The following is a 24622-nucleotide window of genomic DNA, read 5'->3' as shown; positions in this document are numbered from 1 at the left end:
AGATGACATACGCTACACAAATAATACAGAAACTGCTAAGCAAATTTAAATGTTAAGAAGAATTAAATATTATCATCAACATAGAGCAAAACAATGAATACAACTCCAAGATAGTACACAAACTTCATAAAACCATTCATTTAAGCTTCAAATAGAACACAGTAAAAATAAAAGAAAAGGTGAGATATACCAACATGTAACTGTCATATACAATAAACAAATACACCAGAAAACACATCTCACAACACACGCACAACATGGCAGACCTTCATATATCAGAACAGCTGACACACGTAAAATTAATAACATCTCCAATAAAGACTAGCTGCACAATGCAAATGAGTTAAAAACCCAGAAGGAAGAGAAAGATAAGTACAATGCAGTTGCTCAGGAATATACACACATCAAAAAAAGTTTTGCAGCACCTCGGTTTCGAGAGTTCCGGAACCTCTACAGAAAGTTGGAACAGAGATCAACATAAACATCATTTCCGCCCTTTTTACTGCTCATGAAAACCACACGTTGCATGTTGTACCACCATACAGCGAGACCCTCAGAGGTGGTGGTCCAGATTGCTGTACACACCGGTACCTATAATACCCAGTAGCACGTCCTGTTGCATTGTTGCATGCCTATATTCATCTTTCCCTACTATCCACAAGTTCATCAAGGCACTGTTGGTCCAGATTTCCCATTCCTTAAAGACGATTCGGCGTAGATACCTCACAATGGTTGGTGGGTAACGTCGTCCATCATCAGCCCCTTTCAATCTATCCCAGAAATGTTCGACGGGGTTCATGTCTGAAGAGCATGCTGGCCACTCTAGTCGAGCGATGTCGTTATCCTCAAGCAAGTCATTTACAAGATGTGCACGATGGGGGCACAAATTGACGTCCATGAAGACGAATACCTCGCCAATATACTGCTGATATGGTTGCACTATCGGTTGGGGGATGGCATTCACGTACCGTACAGCCGTTACGGCGCCTTCCATGACCACCAGCGGCGTACTTCGGCCCAAGTAATGCCACCGCAAAACAGCAGGGAACCTCCACCTTGCTGCACTCGCTGGACAGTGTGACTAAGCCGTTACGCCTGACTTGGTTGCCTCCAAACACGACGATTCTCTGGATGAAGGTATATGCGACACTCATCGGTGAAGAGAACGTGATGTCAGTCCTGAGCGGACCATTCGGCACCTGTAACTCGCTGGATCTCGCTATGGACGTCGGGAATGAAGTCGCGCTTCATGTAGCCTATTGCGCACAGTTTGAATCGTAACAGGAAGTCCTGTGGCTGCACGAAAAGCATTATTCAACATGGTGGCGTTGCTGTCTGGGTCCCTCCAAGCCATAATCCGTAGGTAGCAGTCAGCCACTGCAAATTGGGCAGTCTGAGCTAGGCATGTCATCTAGAGTTCATGTCTCTCTGTATCTCCCCCATTTCCGAACGACATCTCTTTGGTTCACTCCGAGACGCCTGGACACTTCCCCTGTTGAGAGCCCTTCCTGGCATAAAGTAACAACGCGGACGCGATAGAACCGCGGTATTGACTGTCTAGTCATGACTGAACTACAGACAGCACGAGCCGTGTACCTGCTTCCTGGTGGAATGACTGTAACTGATCGGCTGTCGGACCCCTTCCGTCTAAGAAACGCTGCTCATGCATTGTTGTTTACATCTTTGGACGCGTTGTCACATCTCTGAACAGTCAAAGGGACTGGTCTGTTATACAATATCCACAATCGACGTCTATCTTCAGGATTTCTGGGAACTTAGGTGATGCAAAACTATTTTTGATGTGTGTACAAGGTGCAACATAATGGCTGACATTGTAAATATATTAGAATAACTGGAAAAATTTTTTATGTCAGGTACAAAGAAGATGTTAGGATGTTGAAGAGTGACTATACTCATTCCAGGTATGCAGAGGATGAAAGAAACTCACCACCACACTGAGACAAAAAAGTGGCAATTTTATGCCATAATAGCAAAATAAACACCATAATGTTTAGACATGACCCCACTGCTTTTTGTGATAGAAGTTTATATGGATAAAACTTAGCACTAATTGTTTTCAACATTTCAAGAGAATGTCATTTCATACATCGCCCAATATATTTAATGACGTATAACGTGATAGTCAGAGATTGTTTCCATTATTACTGTATTAACATAGAAGCACATTTCTATATTCAGTATCAATTCTACAAGTACAAATATATGATAACTGAGATATATGTAATATCATAATATAGGTATCTGCTTTAGCTTAATGATTGGGAAGTATAATGTTTTTACTTTAAAAAACCGGTTGGGATCTAATTCTAAAAGATACATCCAGAAAGATTAGAGGCATGTTAGGCACTAAAGAATATATATATATATATATTGTTGTCATTGGCTACTGAGCTTGCTATAAGATGGCTTATTTAAAGAACCTTGTGGATAGCAACTAACAGAGAAGGTTAATGCGCTGTCCTCCTACACTTGAGCGAAATTTTCAGCTGTTGCAATGTGAGGAGATTAAGAATGATTTGATGCGGCCCACCACGAATTCCTCTCCTGCGCCAACCTCTCCATCTCACAGCTGCACTTGTAACCTACGTCCTCATTTGTTGGATGTATTCCAATCTCTGTCTTCCTCCACCGTTTCTGCCCGCTACAGATCCCTCCATCACCGTGGAAGTCATCCCCTGATGCCTTGACAGATGTCATTACATTCATCCTCTCCCTTCTGCTTGTCATTGTTTTCCACACGTTCCTCTCTTCTCATTCCTCGCAGAACCTCCTCAATTCTTATCATCTACCTAATTTTAAAAAAAATGGTTCAAATGGCTCTGAGCACTATGCGACTTAACTTCTGAGGTCATGAGTCGCGTAGAACTTAGAACTAATTAAACCTAACTAACCTAATGACATCACACACATTCATGTCCGATGCAGGATTCGAACCTGCGACCGTAGCGGTTGCTCGGCTCTCGACATTAGCGCCTAGAACCGCACGGCCACTCTGGCCGGCACCTAATTTTCAACATTCGCCTGTAGGACCACATCCCAAAATCCCAAATGCTTCGATTCTCTTCTGTTCCGGTTTTCCCACAGTCCATGTTTCACTACCATGCAATGCTATGTTCCAGACGTCCTCAAAGTAAGGCTTATATTTGATACTAGTAGACTTCTCTTGGCCAGAAATTCACTTCTTGCCAGTGAAGGTTTCCGACGTCCTCCTTGCTCTGTCCGTCATTTGTTATTTTGTTGCCAAGTTAGCAGAATTCCTCAACTTCATCTACTTCGTGACCATAAATCTTGACGTTAAGTTTCTCGCTGTTCTCGTTTCTGCTGCTTCTCAGTACATTCGTCTTTCCTCGATTTGCTATCAATCCATAATCTGTACTTATTGGATTGTTCATTTCATTCAACATATCATTAATTCTTCTTCACTTTCACATAGGATAGCAATGTCATCAGCAAATCGTGTCATTAATATACTTTCACCTTGTGTTTTAATACTTCCCCTGAGTCTTTATTTTATTTTTGTTATTGCTTATTATTGCCTCTTGGCTCTTGTACATATTGTATATTACCCGTCTCTTACATTGCACATAGTTGCCACCTCATGCAATGAAAGTGCAGATGTGTCCAGATAGTAAAAGTGTGTTAGTGGAATGTAGTAATAGCACCTCATACTTGACTATATAACTTAATATTGAGGTAAAATGAATTTTTGTTATAATAAGTCCAATTATGCATTATGCACTGCATTATATAACTTTGTGCAAGCCTTAAATTATGACAATTTACTATTAGTATTAGTACCATGGCCTTCTTTTGTTGTGATTCCCTCCCCCCAGGTGCCACAATAAGATCCACGTACATGATCGAAACGAGTAGTAATTTGACAAACTCCCCCCCCCCCCCCCCCAGGTGCCAGAATAAGATCCACGTACATGATCGAAACGAGTAGTAATTTGACAAACTTTTTGACAGCAGCTGATAATGTAAACAAATAAACATTGTTTTCATGAAACAACGAAAGTACGCTAAAGGCTACCCAAAAACTTAGAAAATATTACTGCACACTACTCAGCATAGCAAACTAAACAGATACAATTCACTTCTTTGTAGCAACATGTGTGAACAGAAAGTAAACTAAATCCTGTGTATAAACTGAAACTGCTGCTGCTGCTGCATGTGTCACATCTGTACGAGCCCTCTCCTGCAGCTCTGTAGAAATGATGTCACAGACGAGGTGTATTCTCGCCAAGAGTGCCTTACTAATTCGGATATTTGGCCCACATACCAGACGTTTCACATAACCCCGCTTGAAGAAACACAGAAGACTCAGATAACATATTCGAAGCAGCCAAACAACATGGATGTCCTGTTTCTTGTTTCAGGTAACGTCTCATGCCAGAGTTTCCTATGCAGGTAATCACATCAGAAGTTGGTTGGCGGGGTACCATGTAACGAACCAGTCAATAGCGTAATTCTGACACGTGTGCTACTAGCCATTGTCTAGGGTGTGCGTAGAGCATTTAGCATTGATTTTCATATAAGTTAATGCATGGTAATAATACATAGTCTCTATAGTGTTTTCTTATGGGAGGTATCAAGGGGACGCGACGAGCATTACGCTAAGAAGCAACAGCAGTAGTTTTCCGGGCATATAACTTCCTGCAGGAAGCGACAGAAGCAGATACAGTTGCCCAGTGTAGCGCCCACCCCAGTGTTGCCAGTTCACAAGGGTAGGCAACCGATGGAGACATAAAACAGGCACAGAGAGAAAACTGGCGACGCCGAAAAATAAACGTCTCTCTCTGTCCACAGCGCACTTCCAATAACGAAGATTATGTGGGGGTATTGCTCCCACAGCATGGGAAATAGGTCTCTAAGAAAGACACGGTACACTGGTAATGTTAAGTACCAAGGTGGCAGATTTGGGCCTGATAACCAATTACTGGCTATACAAAGCGATTATTATGAAGTTTAACTGTCACACAGAAAAAATAAAAATATAGGATTAATTTTTTATAGGTGCAGACTGAAGTGACGAATGAAAAATTCTACCAAGATTCGGATTAGAACTCGGGTCTCCTGCTCACTGGGCAGCTGTGTTAATCACTACGCCTCCCTGGTAGTGTGGCTTCGCACAACCGCACACACTACCATAGTACACCTCCCTCCTCAATCCATATTCCCGTTCACAGCTAAGCTCTTATGGTTTCCCCTAAAACTCGATCGCTGTGCCAGGTGAGCGTTGTGGTTTGCATATCTGTCTAGTGAGCATTAGACCCACTTCCGAATATGGCCTTGGTACAAATTTTCATTAGCTGCTTCAGACTGCATACATACATCGCAGATATATGTGACTTGAAGCGGTCTCTGCAACCTATGCTTTCATTTGATTAATTTTTTACTTTACGATTCGATGAACCTGCGGGTTAAAGATATCTCTTGGAGAAGTTATACAATAAAATCCTAATTGCTGCTGTACTAGTTTGATGATCTATTTATTGTGATGGATATTTCGGCGAAATTGTGATCTTCAGACCTCCTGCGAAAGCTACAAAAGTTTTTTAAACTTTCATTATAACATCGATTTATCGTATTTTCTGATAGAAATGCGTAAAATTGTCATTGCTAACTCTATTCTTTCTGCGTTGTGGTTATCGTTAAGTCGTTGTATAATGCAGATGGATTATTTTCCACAATGAAGCACGTGACAGCGATCTTTGATGATGTATGGACGTAAGTAACAAATTTGTATGTTGGATAAAACGATTAATCGACATTACAATGAAATAGAAAAAAGATTACGTACCTTTCGCAGATGGCCTGAAGATGGCAACCTAGCCGAAATGGATCCATCACAATAAATACATCATTAAACTACTGTAACAGCAATCTCAATTTTCGTACACAATTTTTTATCTGTTTTCAGGAATATGTGCTCCGTCCTGATACGCACCGAAGTCTCGTCATCTCAGTACAATAGCACGCCCTAATCGAGCCAAAACGAAATGGCGCAGACCACTGATAAACTTGAGTGTCATGTGGTAATCCGTTTTCTGCGTCTGAAGAGGAGAAATGCTGCAACAATACATATTATATTTTACAGAAAAATTATGTACATACTCTTTATTCAGCCGAAACAAAATAAAAGACTTTTTCTGACCAAAGCGGATGCACATGATTACCTCCACACTGCTTCAGTCTGTGAAATGACGCAAGGCTGTGGCAAAGTGTATACAAGCGAAACGGAAAGGACTGTTGAAGAACATATTAAGAGACACGAATACCACACGCGGCTACAGCAAAGTGAGATATCGGCGATAGTGGAACATAACAAGAACTGTGGTCTTTGTGGTATCGAAGGAAGATCTAAGTCCCATGTAAAAGTTGGTGCCTTACGACCGAACAACAAACTAAGGATAGTTGCTGGCAGACGCAGCCATGAATGAATGAAGCGAGATACGGCCTCAGAGGGTCCGGTAAGCCGTCGTCGCTGGACGTACTTCAGAGTGCAACACCGTTAATCCTACTCGGTGATACCCACTCACTGGCAGAGTGCTCTGATAGAGGCATCATTGTTCAGATCCACCAGCGAGATAGTGTCATAAGTCATAACTGTATACCATAGTTCATAGTTAAATGATAGTTGTTACTTGGATGCCATTCAGTTCAAGATAAAAACTAGTGACGTTACATTACAGTGCTGTTCAGCACAAGAACAGTTATATTGTATTATAATATTTCTGTATTTAAGCTGAATACGTCGCTTCAAGAAGGTAATACAGTCGCCGAAAAATGACTTTGTTACTCAGATTGGTCACTTGATAGTCAGGTATCGAAGAAGTAAGTTTCGAACAAATTTGTACATAGAAGATACAAAATATATAACAGGCACTAATGAAGAAGAAAATACAATACATGAAACCTTACCCAAGTGCACAGACGGTCACAGAATAGTAGCAGTACTAGACGTATATGTAACAAAAACTCACGAACTACTACCTACCTTAGAGAGGCTGAGGTAGAAGGAAGACAGAGAGCAGGGGTTACATGGTGGTGTCATGGACGTAACATCTGATGTTTCATATAAAAAAATTACAAACTATTTTTACAAAGGTTACAGACTGTGTACTGACAATAAGTACGAAATATACAAATATCAATTGAAAATTTCTTCGTTCAGAAGGTGTACACACACATATAACAGTAGTGAACAAATATAACAAACATGAACGTTGCAAGTCTCAGCTATTTTATTATTGTGTTCTATGATTGTAAATGTACATCGTCCCTCATATGGACATGGATTTCTACTAAAGATAAGAATTCTTTGTAAAAAGAGTTTTAATATAACTGATCCAATATTTTGTATGTTGTAGCCTTAATTCGACCTCCTCCAGAAGTCATATCTATTGAACAGTTGTCTAGGCTTGTTACGACGAATATGAGAGTCTTTATATCGATTTCAGTAATGTACTTGTGTTGGTTAAGGAAGCCAACATTTGTAGAAGAAAAGTCAGAGAAGCTACTGGAATTTCTAAGAATGAGTTTAACTTCAATAGAGAGGACGGCTGTAGGTTTGCAGCTTCGTTACTCCCAGCCTTCAAGGAACTGAATACGCTGCCACATTGCGCGAGGAACAAAAACAACAACCGAGAATCCACTTCTGCGGACATTTCAATTTTTGATATCGACTCTACCTCTCTTACTATCCTCGTTTCGCTTCCATCGAATGACAGTGGCCCACATTTAGCACCAAAATTTTAACCAATAACTCTTCTCCAGAATAAGAGCAGGTAATTCCCTTTACTATCCAACTACGACGGCCCACCAACGGTAGCCACAGAAATTTTATCCAGTACCACTTCTCCAGGATAATCGAGGGACTCTCCCGCCATTTATAAGAGAACACGACATTGGTGTTTGACAGCGTTCATTGAACCGTGGACACCAAACGATCCTGAAGAAGATCCCAGCACGGGCGTGGAAACGTCGATCGTGAAGAAGAAATATGACGCAGTCTAACGACCCAGCAGATTTTATCTTCAATGGCAACAGCCACAAAAGTCTACAGCAGGCTTGTCCAAACTGTGCCCCCGGGGTGCCAGCGCCCGCGATCGCCCGCGGCCAGCGCCCCGGGCGAATTCGTATGTTGTAGTGGCCGAGCCGCGCTGCTTAGCTGGCCGTGCGGACCACCCGCCGTGCCTCGCCATGCCCCTACGAGAGATACGCACTGGATTTCTCAGTTTTGTCAGGTCAAAAATGGCTCAAGGTGGCTATTCCTAATTCGCGGTAATCCATTGTCTGATACACCAGGAGGCACTTTGTGCGAAGATTGTCAACATAAAAAATGTTATGGACACAGTTCTTCGAACGGTTAATTATCTTCGATCGCATGGACTCACACATCACCAATTTAAAGAATTTCTGGCTGATATCGAAGCGGAATACCCCGACATCCCCTACCACTCCGAAGTAAGATGGCTGAACAGAGGAAAAGTGCTTCACTGGTTTTTCTTCTTGAGAGGCGAAATAAATACCTTTTGGGAAATGAAAGAACGTCCAGAAGAATTACTTTCTGATCCTATGTGGGTGGCGAATTTGGCTTTTTTGAGTGATCTTAGCGGTCATTTAAATACTTTGAACATTTTGAAAGTTTACCGTCATACCTCCTTCCCTAGGGACGCCAGACGAAAGTTGATGTCAAGCCCTGAATCAAAATTGCGCAACGGATAACTGGGGAAACGAGCTTGAGGGCGCTACCTAGAGAGCGTGTCCTTTCTGTACGCTACTAGGCAAGGGGCTGGAGGGCTCACATGCTGAAGTGTGGGTCCCTGCATTCTGTAGCTTTTATTTTGAATAAATTAACTTGACTTCTTTGTGATTTTTAAGTTATGTTAAAGATTGAAGACAGTTGAATTTATTTTAAGCATTATCACACGACTTTACACCGATAGCAGCAATTGTTTCAGTTTACAGATATTACAAATTTTCAGCTTATAGCTCGGGTATATTATATACTAATCTGCACGCACATTTCTACAGGTAAGACGGAATTGCGTTGGCCAAATGTATATCAGCAAAGTCTCCCAACATTTTACGTAGGACATCCACTATGTGAGGAGGATAACGGGCAAACTGGGGACCAGATACATTAACACAGGGGGTCAAATTTCCTAAATTAACGAAATCATTCATTTCCTTACACAATCCGAAGCTGGAAATAAAAGAATTAGTACAAATATTCTAATACCTCTCTTCCATGCGTGAACATTGAGACAGACGCACTGAGGGAACGTCTGCTCACTTACCCGTCTTCTGTAACACTCCTAGAATATCGCGGGCACGCGGAGGTCTTCCTGGGCCCCGGTGGAGGGGGTGGTCGAACCACTGGGCCGTGACCAACCTTTCCACCCCAAATCCTGTGACACTGGAAAGTCTTTGACTTTTACCTGACTGTGCTGTCTCTCTGATCCCCTAGCCAGGAGTAAGGTTGGCACTACTATACTAAAGAACTACTTCCCAACAAAGATTTGGCCACGCTTTACGGAAAGGTGTGAGGAGGATTAGGAAAGTTCATGTGCAGATTCACATTCATGTACAAGAAATGCATAATACACGACACATATAAATAAGTATTATGAAGCCTGACACATTTCTTTCCACCCGTCCACATGGGTTCTGTTGCACCCACGGCCGGCCGCGTCGTGTAATAAAATTGGCTGCGGAGCCGCCTCTGTTTCTATTTCCCGGTGCGAGCGAGCAGCGAAACCTGCTGCTTATAAAGTGGAAACTACTGTACCGTTTCAATTTCACTCCAAAGCGAAAATCACTCTGTTGTTGATTTAGTGCAGACGATTCAAGCATTCAAAAAAATCTTATTTTGTGGGAAAAACGGTTGCGCGAGAAGAATTGTTGTCACTTTCCTGCAGTAGACAGCGTTAAAGAAGATGTGGATTTTTCAGATTATGTTCAAATCAATTTCGAATTACAAGAGCAGTTTGAAAACAGATTTTTGGAGATAAGTGAGCTTCAGCCGGCCTTAGATACATTTGTTCGCCCGTTTTCGCTTCGGGCAGAGGATGCCTCACAAGTGCTTCAACTAGAGCTGATTGATCTGCAGTGCGGTATCCGCCTGAAGGACCGCTTTCTCATGTGTAAAACTTTGGATGACTTTTACAGATGTCTTCCACAAGAGAAATATCCTCTTTTGCACAAGCACGCGGCCAAAGTTGTCAATGTTTGGTTCCACATATATTTGCGAGCGCTTTTTCTCTCTGTTAAAGCTTGCTAAAATCAAGAACCGTTCATTACTTAGCGATAAAAATTTGACTAATTCTTTGAAGTTAGCAGTCTCACGGAATATTGTACCAAACCTAGACAAATTCGTTTCTTCGAAAAAGAAAAACATATCAAATGTTAATTATCTTTTATTTTTTAACAAGTTTTCAAACTTGGTCAGTTAAAATTCTTACGTAGAAAACAGCAAACTAAGCACCCGATTTCTATACTCTGAAAAGGTATACAAAAAGCTTTAGCACGAAGTACAACAAAAAATATTTACTTGTAGCTAACAGTAGAAATGAGACTCTATATCCCTTACATAAACTTATTTCTAAAATAGAATATTTATGACTCTAGTTCATTTAAGAAACTGATGTATTTTTCAGAAGACGCCTATTGTACATACGACGAGTGTGCATGTGCAGTACTAGTAGAATCAACCTGTGGGTCATAAAACTAGTAAGTTGTTCTTCGATTCTTGTTTTGGATATTTTTTTCTAAAGCTTTGCGCAGTAATTCTGCCACACGATCACTAGTTGTCACCTCAACAGTAAACGGTTTGCTTGTTTTACGGCTCATGGACCTCTTTTACAGAGCTGCGCTTCCTGTGTTATTTCGTTTACGTTGGATCTGACCGCGGGACAGTCCAGAGCAGAGGAGTTCTGTGAAGTCTCACTCGTTCCGCAGCTCTCTCTCGCTCCTACGCCGACACTAGCGACACACGGTCGCGGACGGGGCGCTGAACTACACTGCCTTGCGCCCGTGGGGCGCGGGCGCTCCCGCCGGACGCAAGTCTTGGATGAGCCAGGTCTACAGACTCAATAATAGCCTACATACTGAGCTGCTGAAACTTTACGGCAACAATGCTCCATCTTAGGACACACTGGTTTACTGGTGCAAACGCTTCAAGTGTGGTCAACGAAACTGAAGAAAAAGCAATTGGTAGGCCATGTCTCTGTGAAGAACGGGAAGTCGCAAGAGATTTAGAGACTCGGTGTTTCAAGATATGAGAATGAAGGTGAAAGTGGTAAGCGGTAAATGAGTCGTGGATCAGTTTATAACCTAGTCCATGGCATTTTTAATATGGCAAGCTCATCTCCCTCTGAGTTCAACGATTGCCCATACACATACCAAAATCCTGCCCATTCGAAGCAAAATTGGAAATCATGTAGCTGTCTCAGATCAATCCAGATAAATCATTTTGACCTTGGAGGACTGCTGGATATGTCACTATGACACCGAGACAAAGGAGCGAGACGAGCAGTGGAAACATGAAAATTCACCACTGCAGAAGCAGGCCACGACCCATCCTCGGGAAAGGTGAAGGCAAGCGCTATTGAGTGGGAGTGTTATGGTGTGATGCTAAGCATTTTGCTCGTGATGGGCAAACCGATTGTGAATCACATTCCATAAATCTACAGACGAGGCTACCGAAAGTTGTCAAGTTGAGGTGCTGCGGGAAAACATTCAAGAGGATGCATTTGTTTCAAAACATCGTCCCAGGTCAGTCTGTACAGGGCACAGTCACAGATGCTGTTTCTTTAGGCTCGCATCATGTATTTCAAAACCTCCAGTCCCCGTATTTTCCTGGCATGATACCCAGGGCCTTATTCTTTCTCCAAATGGAGAAAGCATTGTGTGGCAAGTATTTTCAGAATGGCGGTGATGTTATTTTCATGGTGAAATATTTCCTAAACAGCCAAAATGCAAAATTCCTCGAAATCAACCGGCATTGGGAAAAAATGTGGCATTGGTCAGTATTTAGAGAAGGACTGATACCATCACGTAGTTTAAAGGTCACAGCTTCCTTTTTGGACATGATAATTCAAACATTATGTCTGCCCTCGTAATCTTTATTTTATTATCTATAGTGTGACTGTTAACAGCATCTAAATACCCAACTATAGGAACCGAAACAGATTGAAGAAGTACAGAACTGTTTTGTACAGTTCCTTTTACTCATCTGTCAAAGATCAGGTACATTCATGTTAGCTAAAATTTCCATCATTAATACGATGCAGTATACATAGTGGTCAGAAACTGCCTGAAAAGACTGTAAGAGTTTTGCCTGGTAGGTTATGTTCGGAAATAATTATTAAGAAAATAATTCAATACGTTGCACCACTTCCAAGTTAAGTAGCATTAAAGTTAGCGAATCAAGCCGTCACGCGCGCAAATTCAAGCGGTCCACTAGATAAAATTATTAATGTCAGTTGTTCTCATAGCGTATATGACAGCGCATGAGACTGATCAGCTTTTGGATCGGGTTCGATCCTTACTACTGTTCCATGTAAAAATTTAGTATCGATCTCTTTTTCAGTTTTAGGTAACCAAATGAGGAACACGTTTAGTGACACCGTCTTGAATTTGTGAGTGCAATGGCCTGATTAGCTAACTTCAATCCTAGTTAAATCGGAAGCGGTGCAACGTATCGAATTTTTTTCTTAACTGTTATTTCCCAGTTCAACCTAGCCTGAAACACCCTTGCCAGTCTTCTAATAATTTCCGGGTATGCAGCCGGATCCGGAAATTATTAGAAGAAGAAATACGCCGGGAAAATTTCAGAAGTCACACCCTCGCCAGTTTTCAGAATGTTTATGACCATCCTGTCCAACTTATTACTGAACGTTTTATCAAGCTTCTGCTCGTTAACGCATTAAAAATTTCTTACGATCATTGATAATGTAGCTGATAGGTGCACTAACCACAAAATCAGTCAGTCTGCCTCAGTCACACAGCATCTTCGTGGAGCATATCGAAAAGGAAGTACTCATGTACAGCTGTAGATTACAGACTGATGGGCAGAATATTCTGTATGACAAAGGATAGCGAAGAATTCTCATCGAGTACAAACACAGTAGAGGCCTTTTTATGCATATTTTAAGACTTTTCATCACTCGGAGTACTCCACTTTCCGCACTTCTTTAAGATGGCGCACGAAACGCAGGCCTTGCTCAAGAGTCTGCGCCCGGTGCAAAAGTGACACTTCATAATAAAGTAAGGGAATGACATCCTCCTCGCGAGGGTCGGAGCACGGCAGCCGAAATGTAAGCAGGAGACGAGGTGAAAATCATGAGCTTCTAGAACTTGGTTATACAGATACAGGTTGCCTCAAATTTGCATAATATTCCGCGACAGCTGAGCAAACTTTGTCAGATTATATCCACAGTTATAACAACATTCCGAGCCGCTGTTACAATACACTCTTTCTAACGATTTGCATTTCAAATTGCGGCTAAATGTTCGCACGTCCCACTCCGAGCACTAGCACAAGTCTTGGTGTAAATCTCGCGTTTGGTTCTTAAATTTACCTCGAAATGGCTCTCGGAACTGTGTAAGTTGTACGAAGTTTATGTTAAGTGCGATTAATACGGACTGAAGAGCCCGGGCTGCAACGCCGCCGGAGATAATTTCTCGCTGTCGTCAATCCCCCCCAGAAAGAGGTTCCACGAGAAGATCTGAAGCAGAGCTCTCAAGGCAGAACCAGGTATGTTAAATAAGATAGCCACAAAAGACAGTACACAGATATTCACTGGACATATATACGTTTTGCTGCTATTTTGCTAACATCCTTACTACGTTAGTTTGGAAACAAGAATGTAATACCACATAAAAACGAACCACAAAACATAAAGAACTCGGTGAAACACGAAGTAACTGTTGAAATAGAAAAAGTTTCGAAGGAAGGTGATTTAAGAAAACTTGTTGGAAAAACGTGCAATAAACGAAAGGATAAACAAAATGTATTGCTTACAAATTGAAGTACACGTCATTAAATGCAAAAATAGTGCATTGCAGCTCGGTAGTGGAACCAAAATGCCTCAACACAAGTGAACGTATGGCACTCTGTTATAAGATATACGCACTAGGAGTATCAGAGTGGAGACTCATGACAAACAATTCGCCTCGTAGTAGCCTAGACGTTGAGAAGCAGTGATGACATACACTAAAATAAAGAAGTAATAACCGAATGAACGACTAAAATGAATTAATTTGGAAATTTACATAGAGGAAATGAACAACAAGCTGGATTACTTAAAAACACTCCAAATAAAAGCAGAAGAAGTAACTGAGATGAGATATACATGTTACTGAAAAAGTTGCCATCCTTAGGGGTCTGAGTCAGAAGTTGTGTCAGGATAGCTGCAAAGTGGCCTGCAGAAAGGAAAAAAAGCCGTTGTGAAAACATGAAAGTATATTGGAACAAAAGACAAAAGGATAAAGAACTGAAACTGTTACGTGGGCCTTAGTTGAGCAGACGGAAAGAAGAAGCAAATAAATGATACGAAAGAAGAATATTTTCTCAGCGTAATGGTATTCATTAAACAAACCAGCAACGTGGACTCCATTGCCGTCATGTATACGCAGCATACATCTAAATATCAGATACCTGCACAATAGCTGTTACTTTGTCAGGAAGACCATGAAGAAACGCTCATTGTTGAATGGCATAGAATGGGGACACCGCCTGAGGGAAAAGAAATAACCGCCCAGTACATGTTTTATGTAATTTTTTTTCCTTTTTGGGCCGCACGGGTGGTATTACAATCGGTTTAGACTTTTTGAAAAGTCATAATCAGATGATCTACCTGTAAGAGAATATAAAAGGCGATCTTAAGTTGTTAATAAACTAAACTACACACTCAAATCAACTTCTGCATGCACCTGAAACCATTAGAGTGCATCACATAGTAGCTGTTCAGTTCTAGTTTGATGAGTTGCCATGTATAGCAATTTCGGTTTGTGCAGATGTATGCAGACTATGATTTGAGTTTGAAATGAAATTTTTCGGTTATATAATATCCCCCTTTCTTCCTTTATTTTGAAACAGATAGTCAAAATGATTTTCTAATACGTCAAAACGAGTTTTGATATCATACGAGCAACATTAGGCTGAATGAAATGAAATATAAAAAGTTTGGTTGAATTATATCGCGATTCCGCTATTCACACGGGCAGCTATTAATAATGTGGTTGATGGTAGAAATGGCCAGATATTTAATCATTCGCCCTTCTCATTTTCACAGACTGTGGCGATGTTACTAACCACCGAAGAGGTTAAAACAAGACTCCAAGGGGTGATGAGCGATGATTCCGTTTTTTACTTTCATACGGCAATAAATTTCCTGTTGCTTATTAGTGTAATTTCAATCCCCTCACTTGGAATTTCGATCTTTCATTAATCCGTAAGATGAAGATTATGTTCCTACGTATATGTCAAGAAACGCAAATACCTTTTTAAATTCTGAAACATTTCATGCCAAAAGATATAGAGAGTTCAAACAGTGGAACGCTACCAAAATTTTCACAACATTTTCACAAAGTGAGGAAGGAAAGGGGAAAGTAAAGGAAAATATTGTGGCACTATCAAGAACACAGTAGCAGTTGCTTAAGCGGAGCAAGCAGCGATTAGTGGCTCACGTTTGAATACATAAGATCCCAGAGCGGCGCTGCAGGTCCATATTCCTGTTACGATACCACACAGGGCATGTCCCTCCTGAGATACGTCGGGGGCATATTCTCTGACGTTTCCGCAGATATTTGCTATTTCATTTCTGCGGTATGTAGCAGCAGTCAGCCCAGACAAATACCGTTCGTCAAGTCTTTCATGCGTCGCTGAGTGTCGACGGAAAGCGTCGTTATGTTTGCCGTTACGAACAAAACGCGTTTCAAAGAGCGGTCGAAAATTAGTTACCGCGATACTTGTTTTATCGATATGTATTAATAGTGACAGTAAAACGCGAAGTACAATCGATACTCCTGCAGTGAGAGCACCGTCCAGGCCCACGCTGACTACTATCGCCATGCAGAAGCGCTGATCAGTCACTGCTGGAGTTCTGATTAGTGTTGGTGTTTTACTGTCCCTGGTAATACATATCTATCAAACAAATGTCGCACCAGATTAATTTGGGACCGCTTAATCGAATGGCCATGTAAAATTCCACTTTAAAATTGGTTTTCTTCGGAACAGGAAACAAATCTATTCTTCCCGTCGACATTAACGAGGGAAACTCCACTTGCAGCCCCATCAGATGGCCCATGGGGTAGCCCGTCAAAAACTGAACAAGGATAAAGTATGAAAACAGGGAGAAGGTGTACTGAACTGTGAAAAAAGAAAATAGAAACAGCGAACGGTACAAGCTCGAGATGAGCAACATGTGAGTTAACGAGCATTGCGCTCTCTTTTAAAAATGTGGCCGAAAGAGTCAGCCTACAGGAATTGTGAAACGAACCATATCGTCCAGGACCGCGTGACAGAAAGGGCGCAGATTCACCACGAGATGGGGAAACTTACAGTCGTCTATTGTCTGTTGAGGCCCAAGTACAGTAGTGTGCGAGTGAGACAGACGAGAACCTACGCCATAGGTTTACATCAGATTTACGATATGATAAAGGTGTTAATGTTTCCTTTCTAAAATTTTCACATGCCTATGAATCCTGTGCAAAGAAAGAAAATTTCTTTTGTGTACCACTTACGACGAAAACATGTTCAAATGTGTGTGAAATCTTATGGGACTTAAATGCTAAGGTCATCAGTCCCTGAGCTTACACGCTACTTAACCTAATTTATCCTAAGGACAAACACACACCCACGCCCGAGGGAGGACTCGAACCTCCGCCGGGACCAGCCGCACAGTCCATGACGGCAGCGCCTGAGGCCGCTCGGCTAATCCCACGCGGCTCCACTTACGGCGCGTGCAGATCTTATTACCTACTGACTTGGCCTCCACGGCACCTGTTTTTTCGCCGATTAGACGCACAGGTCACAACTGTCATCCATCCTATTCACAGACGAGGCTACCTTTAGGTGGGGTGCTATCGTCAACCCGCACAATATCCACTAGTAGGCTGCGGACAATCCCCTTGTTACGGTGGCAGCGACCCATCAGTACCGTTTCAGTCTCAATGTGCCGGTACGATTATTGGCGATCACCTCGTGATACCGATCAGTCTTCCGCAGGGCCTCACTGGAGAGAGATATCTGCACTTCCCGCCGGTGCCCCTACTTCCCTGCTGGTAGGTTAATGTGGCTACCACACGATGTTGCCCAGTTCATTTTCCTCAGAAGTGCGGAGCTGAAACTCTAATACACAGAGAATATTACAATTTGCTGGTGTGTACACGTGTGGGTTTCCAGTCATTGAATCTTCCAATATTAAAGATATTTTATCTTCATCCTCTTGGAACTTCTCTCGAAACTCGATTCCGATCATGAGTCCACATGACATTTTCAGTCCTTATCCTAAGAAGGATCTTTCCTGTAGTTTGAGCTCATTTAGAAAAACCAGCCTGTATATCAGGCTTTCATATCACGATGTACAAGCAGGACTAAACCGTTCCAATACGAAAGTGCTTCAACAAACCGGAACCCCCAGAGATGATTCATTGTTGCTTTACATTTAATAGCTGCTACGTAGCACTGATTAGGCATTTGTCTTCTACTTGTTATACCAACCTCGTGGTTCTGGGTATCCGAACAAGCCACTCTGGTGAACGTAGTCGAAAAGGAACGCTACGTGCAGGCCCTCTTGCTAGAAGTAGATTTACAGTACGAAAAAGAAAACGAAACACGGCATTTTCCACTGAAACTTTATTATTTTCGAAAAAAATCTTTTATCTGAAAAACGTAATGCGAATACGGAGACCGCATTCTTTAATGGGTAGCTAATGGCCAGGACTCTTCCCGTGCAGGATGATGTTCTAAACTAGTCTCCAGAGCGTCGGAACGTAAAGTTTGTGCAGTGTGGCCAGTGGCGTGGGGATTAGGCAGCAAGAGTGGTAAGCCGTCGTTAACGTTACGGGAAGATATTCAGTTAGTCCAGCTCGTCCTACAAATTTCCGAAGAAGCCTTGCACTAATCCCGGATTTTCCACGCTCCATCCGGTCTCCAAGCTTACCTACGCTGACCGTTCGGTAGCTGTAGATATCCCGTGAATGTATTCCTGAAACCCGCCCTTCTGTGTTTCTCTGCTCCTGTAAGACAATAAAGAACTGGTCGGTAGATTATGCAAACTTCAAGCATACATCGCCGAATTCAGTATAGATCAACTTAATTGGTTTCTGCAGTGCACACGGGAAATAGTTACGTGTGATATAGAAGAACTTTGTTCAAGAGTTCACAATACACAAAAGAAAAGGAACTCTACAAATTAACTAACTCTAAACGTAATTTATGTGTGTTTTACAGTAACAGTTTGCATGTTGACTGCCATGTTTTTCTGTTTATACACACTGTTTGTTCATTTGGATCGTTTCTATTACGGAGCACATGAAGAACGGGAAAAACAGTGGTTGAGTTTTACTTTTATACATAAACAGCAGTTAGTGACAGGTACTAATCAATAATATGCAGCAACCCCGGACACCGCCTCCTCACATCGTCTGCGTATCACATAATTTTGTATCATAACTAATGTTGCTTTGTGTTAGTTTTAAGGTGGAAAGTAATTCTGAGAACGGATAGACTATTTAGAAAGTTTAAATTTTGTGGTTACAATACTATACACGAAGTAAAGTTACTATTTCGGCAGGAAATTGCTGTTCTGAACTGTATTACCAGCGTCTTAGCCATGTTCCATACAAAAAGTTAAGATAGTTTCATTCTTACAGTGGCAAAGTACTGCAATTACTGTCAGTTAATTATCAGTCACTGATTGTCTTGTTTATTTTACAGTTGTAGTGTGCAAGAGGAAGTCATTTGGTTGACCCGTTAGTTTGCTAAGCACTTCTGCGAGTTTTAGTGGCTTTGAACGTTGTTTATTTCGTGATCTTGCTTCCAAAACAGTGTCACTCAAAGTGAAACTAAAATGAAACTAAATCATACATGGACATACGGAGGGAGAGGCACTTGCCGTGAATATTTCTATATTGTGTTTGATAGGTTTTTATCTTTGAATTACTGTTCCGCCTTTTAATAGTCCACTACACAGACTAGTTACCAAAATTTATAACGTAGACGTTATGGGTTTCTTGGCTGTTACGTCTGGTATCTAATGTCCCTGCGGCCGTTAGCTTAATTTGCGATATTCTTTGTTTTAGGATTGTGCTACTCACACTGATGAGGTAATTTGGATAACACAAGTGATGCCCAGCATATTCTCCATGACGATAGAGTGATATCTGCGCATTACTAAAATATGGTGGTATCCGGAAGAATCAGGTGTTATTCTGTAAGCGTGCCAGAAATGGTTGCTGTGGTTTTATTCTGCTGTTGAAAACCCTTATCCTCAGAGTCGAAATGTATGCTCCATACAAAGATATGTCTGGAATGCAAAGGGGAGTGTAGCATTATGGGCCTACTCTCTAGTGCTTTTACCGTTGTTTCGTGAACGAAAGGTTGTATCCAGAGGTACGTCTAGATGTAAAATTCGGCACCGCAGTTTTATTCATACAACGTTTGGAAGATGGGGAGCATCACGAAAATGAATGGGTTGGACTTCTTCACTTCTGTTTCCTGGAGTAACAGGAGAAGAGAGATAGAGCCATTGCGACATGCTCTTGGCTTGGAACAATTAGAGCATTAGAACACACGAAAGACCTCTTACTGGAGTTGACTGAACCTTTGAATGTTGGAGGATATAGAATATCAGGCACTTACTTGTAAAGACAGCTTTTTAAAGTTGTATCTCTACGTCACTAGTACTGAAATACTACGTGTCTAATTTTATTTCTACAAGCAAGTTCGGCTTCTATCAATCTTTAAGTTCTTCAAATGATTTTTCACCAGCTGCGACATGGTCGCGAATATGAACAGTGATCCTATGCTGTCACGTGTTTTTTTTTTTATTTCAGTCTTTGATCACAATATAAATTCCTTTGGCAATGACCATTTCAGTCAGTAATGACCATCTTCAGATCTACAATGTAAAAAACATATACACCTAGTGGGCAGTCTATCTTTCAACACAATACAGCATTTCATATCAGAATATACTATCTTAATAACTTAAGTTCTGCCTTCATTAATTGGTGTTAGTATTTCGAAACAATGACTTAATAAACTGGTGGTTCCGTATTATTCACACCTCTCATCAAGTCCTTCTTTAGGAGTCAGACACTAAGTTCTGAGAGTATTTAACATGTCTGATACATACCAAGTACAAGGTGGAACACTTTTGTCGGTTCAAATATTCATTTTTCTCTTTACACGGTCCTTCTGTTTATTCCTTCCATTTTTCAGAACTGCCTGGTATGTCAGTACTGGCTTCTTCTACAAAAAATTGAAATAAGCGTATGGCAACGTTGGCTGGGACGCCCCAGACCCAGTTCACGTGCGAAGAAAATGTCCAACCCGGCCAGGAATCGAACCCGAGCCTGCTTGCTTGGAGGGCGAGAATGTTACCACTCACCGAAGCAGGTGGCTTCTCATATGAGTTCTTGACATTCAGATAGCTGCTAATCTTCCCTCGAAAGCTTTCTTTAATTTTCTTGTAAGTGACTTCTAAGTTTCCCTTTGTCATTCACGAGTCTAGAGCTTTGCACTTCTCCTCTAGTCATCCTTGTAGAGCATATTGGGAATTACTGTCACTCTCGTTTTAATCTGTCAGCTTTCCCATTCTTTAATTGTATTTCTTTCCTGAAAAGACTGAGTTACGTCATGTACTGTTACGTCTAAGCGTATGAAAATAGCTCCTTTTCTTCATTCGAAGCATATATGATCATGCTTTTAACTATTTTGAAACGTAACAAATTACTTCAGTAGTTTTCTTCAATTTTATGTAGGCTCCTACATCAGTAATTCATGAATTATTCTGCGTGAGTTTTCGTCAAGAACGCGTTACTCAGATTCCATATGTAGCTAATGGCCAGCTGACGTATTGCTACAAGCCTGGCGTAACTTTTATTAGTAAATCCGCCTTTGAATCATTGCTGAAACCAACCAAGAAACATACTCTGGCAAAGTTACTGGGAGCTTTGAAGTGTGCCTGGAAAACAGAAACTCTCGGAAGTTTATCAGAATTTTACGGTTCTTAACATTGGTGCTAGAACAGAGCAACGCGTGAGGGTAAAGTGAAACCAAAATATTTTACCACACCGTGGTCGAAGACAAGTTTGGCGTTGCGAGAGTCAGCACCCTGATTGCTAGGCCACCCGCGCAGCGCGTTGCGCTGTACGGAGTCTGAGCACGGACGGCGGCACCGGCCGCTCCGCCCCGTCTCCCTGGAAACGAGAATACGATTAGCGGCGTATTGGAGTCGCTGCAGTGACGCGAGAAAGGAAGGAAAGGAACATAAGGGCTGCAAGAGATGCAGAAGGAGGCGTGGCTTGACCCGTTGAAATGGGGCAGCCATGAAGGACGCGTCATGGCGATCATCTTCTTACACATTCTGGTTCGTATCAGTTTTTCCACTGAGAAATTCTTTCCATGTTTACAATACGTTATGTCGGAGAATTAACCGGTATAAATAAAGTACTCCAAGAATACCTTTAAGGCCAAATTTATGGCCACTCTCGTATGCGGTGTTCGAATGAAATGTCACTGAACAGAGTAATACTGCCCTCGTAGCTCCTAAGAAACGTTAGTACGACAACGCTCGTCTCTTGTTCTAGTGGTTCAAAGATCTTCCGTCGCAGATTCAAATTTTCATGTGTAGTTTGGACGACTTTACGGTGTATGGCGAACCCAACTTCCGATACTACTCTATCGTCTACCATTTAGTCTGTGTCATATTCTACTCGCGAATGGTAGGTGGAAAGAACGACTGCTGGTAAAACTCAGCATCGTCTCAAATTGAAGGCGTTGGTCCAATAACCAGGCAAGTCATTCTGACATACTTTCAAATAAAACGCAGAAAAATATCTAGAAAAAGGGTCTCATCTTTCCCCTACCTTTACTTATGTCGCTAGAACTAAAGACTTATTACGGTGTCGCTAGAACTAAAGACTTATTACGGTGTGTACTGAATTCTAAAAAAGTGGTCTTGTCTCGTTCTTGCAGCATTTATTTTTTGAATGTGATGTCAAAAAACCAACGAAACGATAACGATTTGTAATTTACAGGTTACTCAATATGAGGAGACTGAGAATAAACACAAAATAAAAAAAAACAAAGCTAAAAAATAAAAAATAGAAAGAAATCAAAAAGGGATAACTTAATAATGAAAAGTATAAGTGTGTAAGTTTAATAAGAAATTCACTGTGCTTTTCCTCTCTGATGAATTGTGTGTAATAACCTTAACAGTTCTGTCACAGACCAACTTGTCATAAAACTCCATGTCCGAGGCTGGCGCACAATTCTTTTCAATCGTCATTACATCTTTATATTTCTCACGTTGAAGTGGCAGAGCCATTTTTCTAAAGCTTTTGCAGAAGAAAAGTCAATGCAGTTGACGCCTTCTTCAGGACGGAATCAGGATAAGTACGTTGTGACAATGATGCACTACAGAGAAATGCTTGGTGGTGTGCAGTGAAGTACTCAAAGAATCTGTACTCTGAAACAGTAGAACTCTCATCATCAGACCGAAACAGCCTTGGCGGGTGGAAGTAGAAGTCTACAAATAGGTATCATTTAACATCAACCACAGTGAACTTCTTGAAAGTATTTTACGTCCCAGAATCTGAATACTGTTTGACGCATTGGCAAAGCAAATCCAGCAAAATGTCTACTCTTGTCCCAAACACCTGAGATCGACATATTTAAGCCCTGTGTTAGACTGGATTAGTGGTATGGACAGGAGACATTCTTGCAGCACACGATAGAGCAATTTTCAAACAATGCAATTGGGATAAAATCTTATTTTCGGCCAAAAGAGGTCATATATGGTTACTGTACCAAGTCTGAAGACATTGATGCAGTGATTTTCTCGTCGTGGTCATTTCGCGCAACATTTAAAGGGAGTGTGGAATAACTTAAAGAACTCTTTTAGGAATGCTCACCGTTGGAATTTTTTGATCATAGCTGTAAAGCTCTCAAGCCCATCTTATGTCTTATATTAGTCCAAAATGTTTTAGGGGTCCCAGACTGTTAACCAGTACTGTAGAAACGGTCTTATAAATGTTTTGTAAGCCACTACTTTAGCGAATGAAATGTATTTTCTGAATATTTTTCCAACGAATCTCGTTGCAGCGTCTGGTTTCAGCATCATTAGTTTGGGTCAATTCTAGTGTCCGATTCCACCCGTCGACTTTAGCAATGAGGTCATACCTAAAGCAAGGAAATGAACATAACGAAAATAATCAAGAATAGAAAAAGAGAAATATACACGTCAGCAAAAAATTATTATCGAAATGTATACGAGTAAAAAAAGCAAATCACAGAGAAGATTTAAATCCCTTACAGTATAGATCATGGTGACATCGTAGTATAGTGGGAAAGCGTTTTTTTATAACAATTATTATTGAATTTAAAGGAACCATCGCTAGAAAGTGGGGGTTATGGACAGGGAGAAACTAAATTGTAGCATTACAACGGTGAAATGAAATAAATAGTAACATATATGAAACGGGAGAAGAACAGCAGCATGAAATGTGTAGAAACCGGCACAGATATCCTAAAAGACAAACCACCACACAAGAAACGAAATTCATAAAAAGTTACAAATATGGTAAAGTGTAACTTTTTAAATATTTACCCGTATGGCTCACATGCAGTGTAAAAATACAACTATATAACATTAATATATGTATATGACAAGAATACAGAAAGACAAAAATACATATGAAACTAACTAAATGTCAATATATAAATTTCTAATCCATATGAGAGATCGTCATTTTTCATGAGGTCGCTCCAACTACCATGATAGGACGCAAAGAGCATTGATCTCTAACGTGTTTGGTTGTCTGGTTCGGATCCCTACAGTCACAAACCGGAGATTCTGTAGCACCCCATTTGTACTTTAAGTCTGTGCATCGACCATACCCAGTACGAGATCTGTTCAGTTTGACCAATGGTTTCCTGCCGAGTTCTGTGCCAGCAGTATAGCAGTTATACTTTCGGAATCACTAGCGCTCTTCGGAATTTTCAATAAGTTGACGGTTCTGATTGCACAGATTTCTCAGATCGATATTACTAGCATCTGGCTGTTCCGCTTTCCGTGTCGGTGGGTTGCATGAACGGACTCTAACTCATCGTAGAATATGTATGTCTCCCTGTATGGATAATTTCAAATTCTCCTCTACCTTACGGTGTTCCCTAATCAAGGCCTCCCTTCTATGGATTGCGGGTGTATAGAAGTTCCTCAGCAGAGGAATCCAATAAACGCATATTGGTTGGATTGTCCCAGTTATTAACCGCATAGTGTGGAAACAGTAATTAGAATAAAGCTGTAAAGCTCACTTCTAGTTACAGATTCCAACCATTCCACGGTTCATTATCAGCAGG

Source organism: Schistocerca nitens, chromosome 6 (assembly GCF_023898315.1).
Source record: "Schistocerca nitens isolate TAMUIC-IGC-003100 chromosome 6, iqSchNite1.1, whole genome shotgun sequence".
Lineage (NCBI taxonomy): Eukaryota > Metazoa > Arthropoda > Insecta > Orthoptera > Acrididae > Schistocerca > Schistocerca nitens.
Note: the sequence above shows the minus strand (reverse complement) of the source record.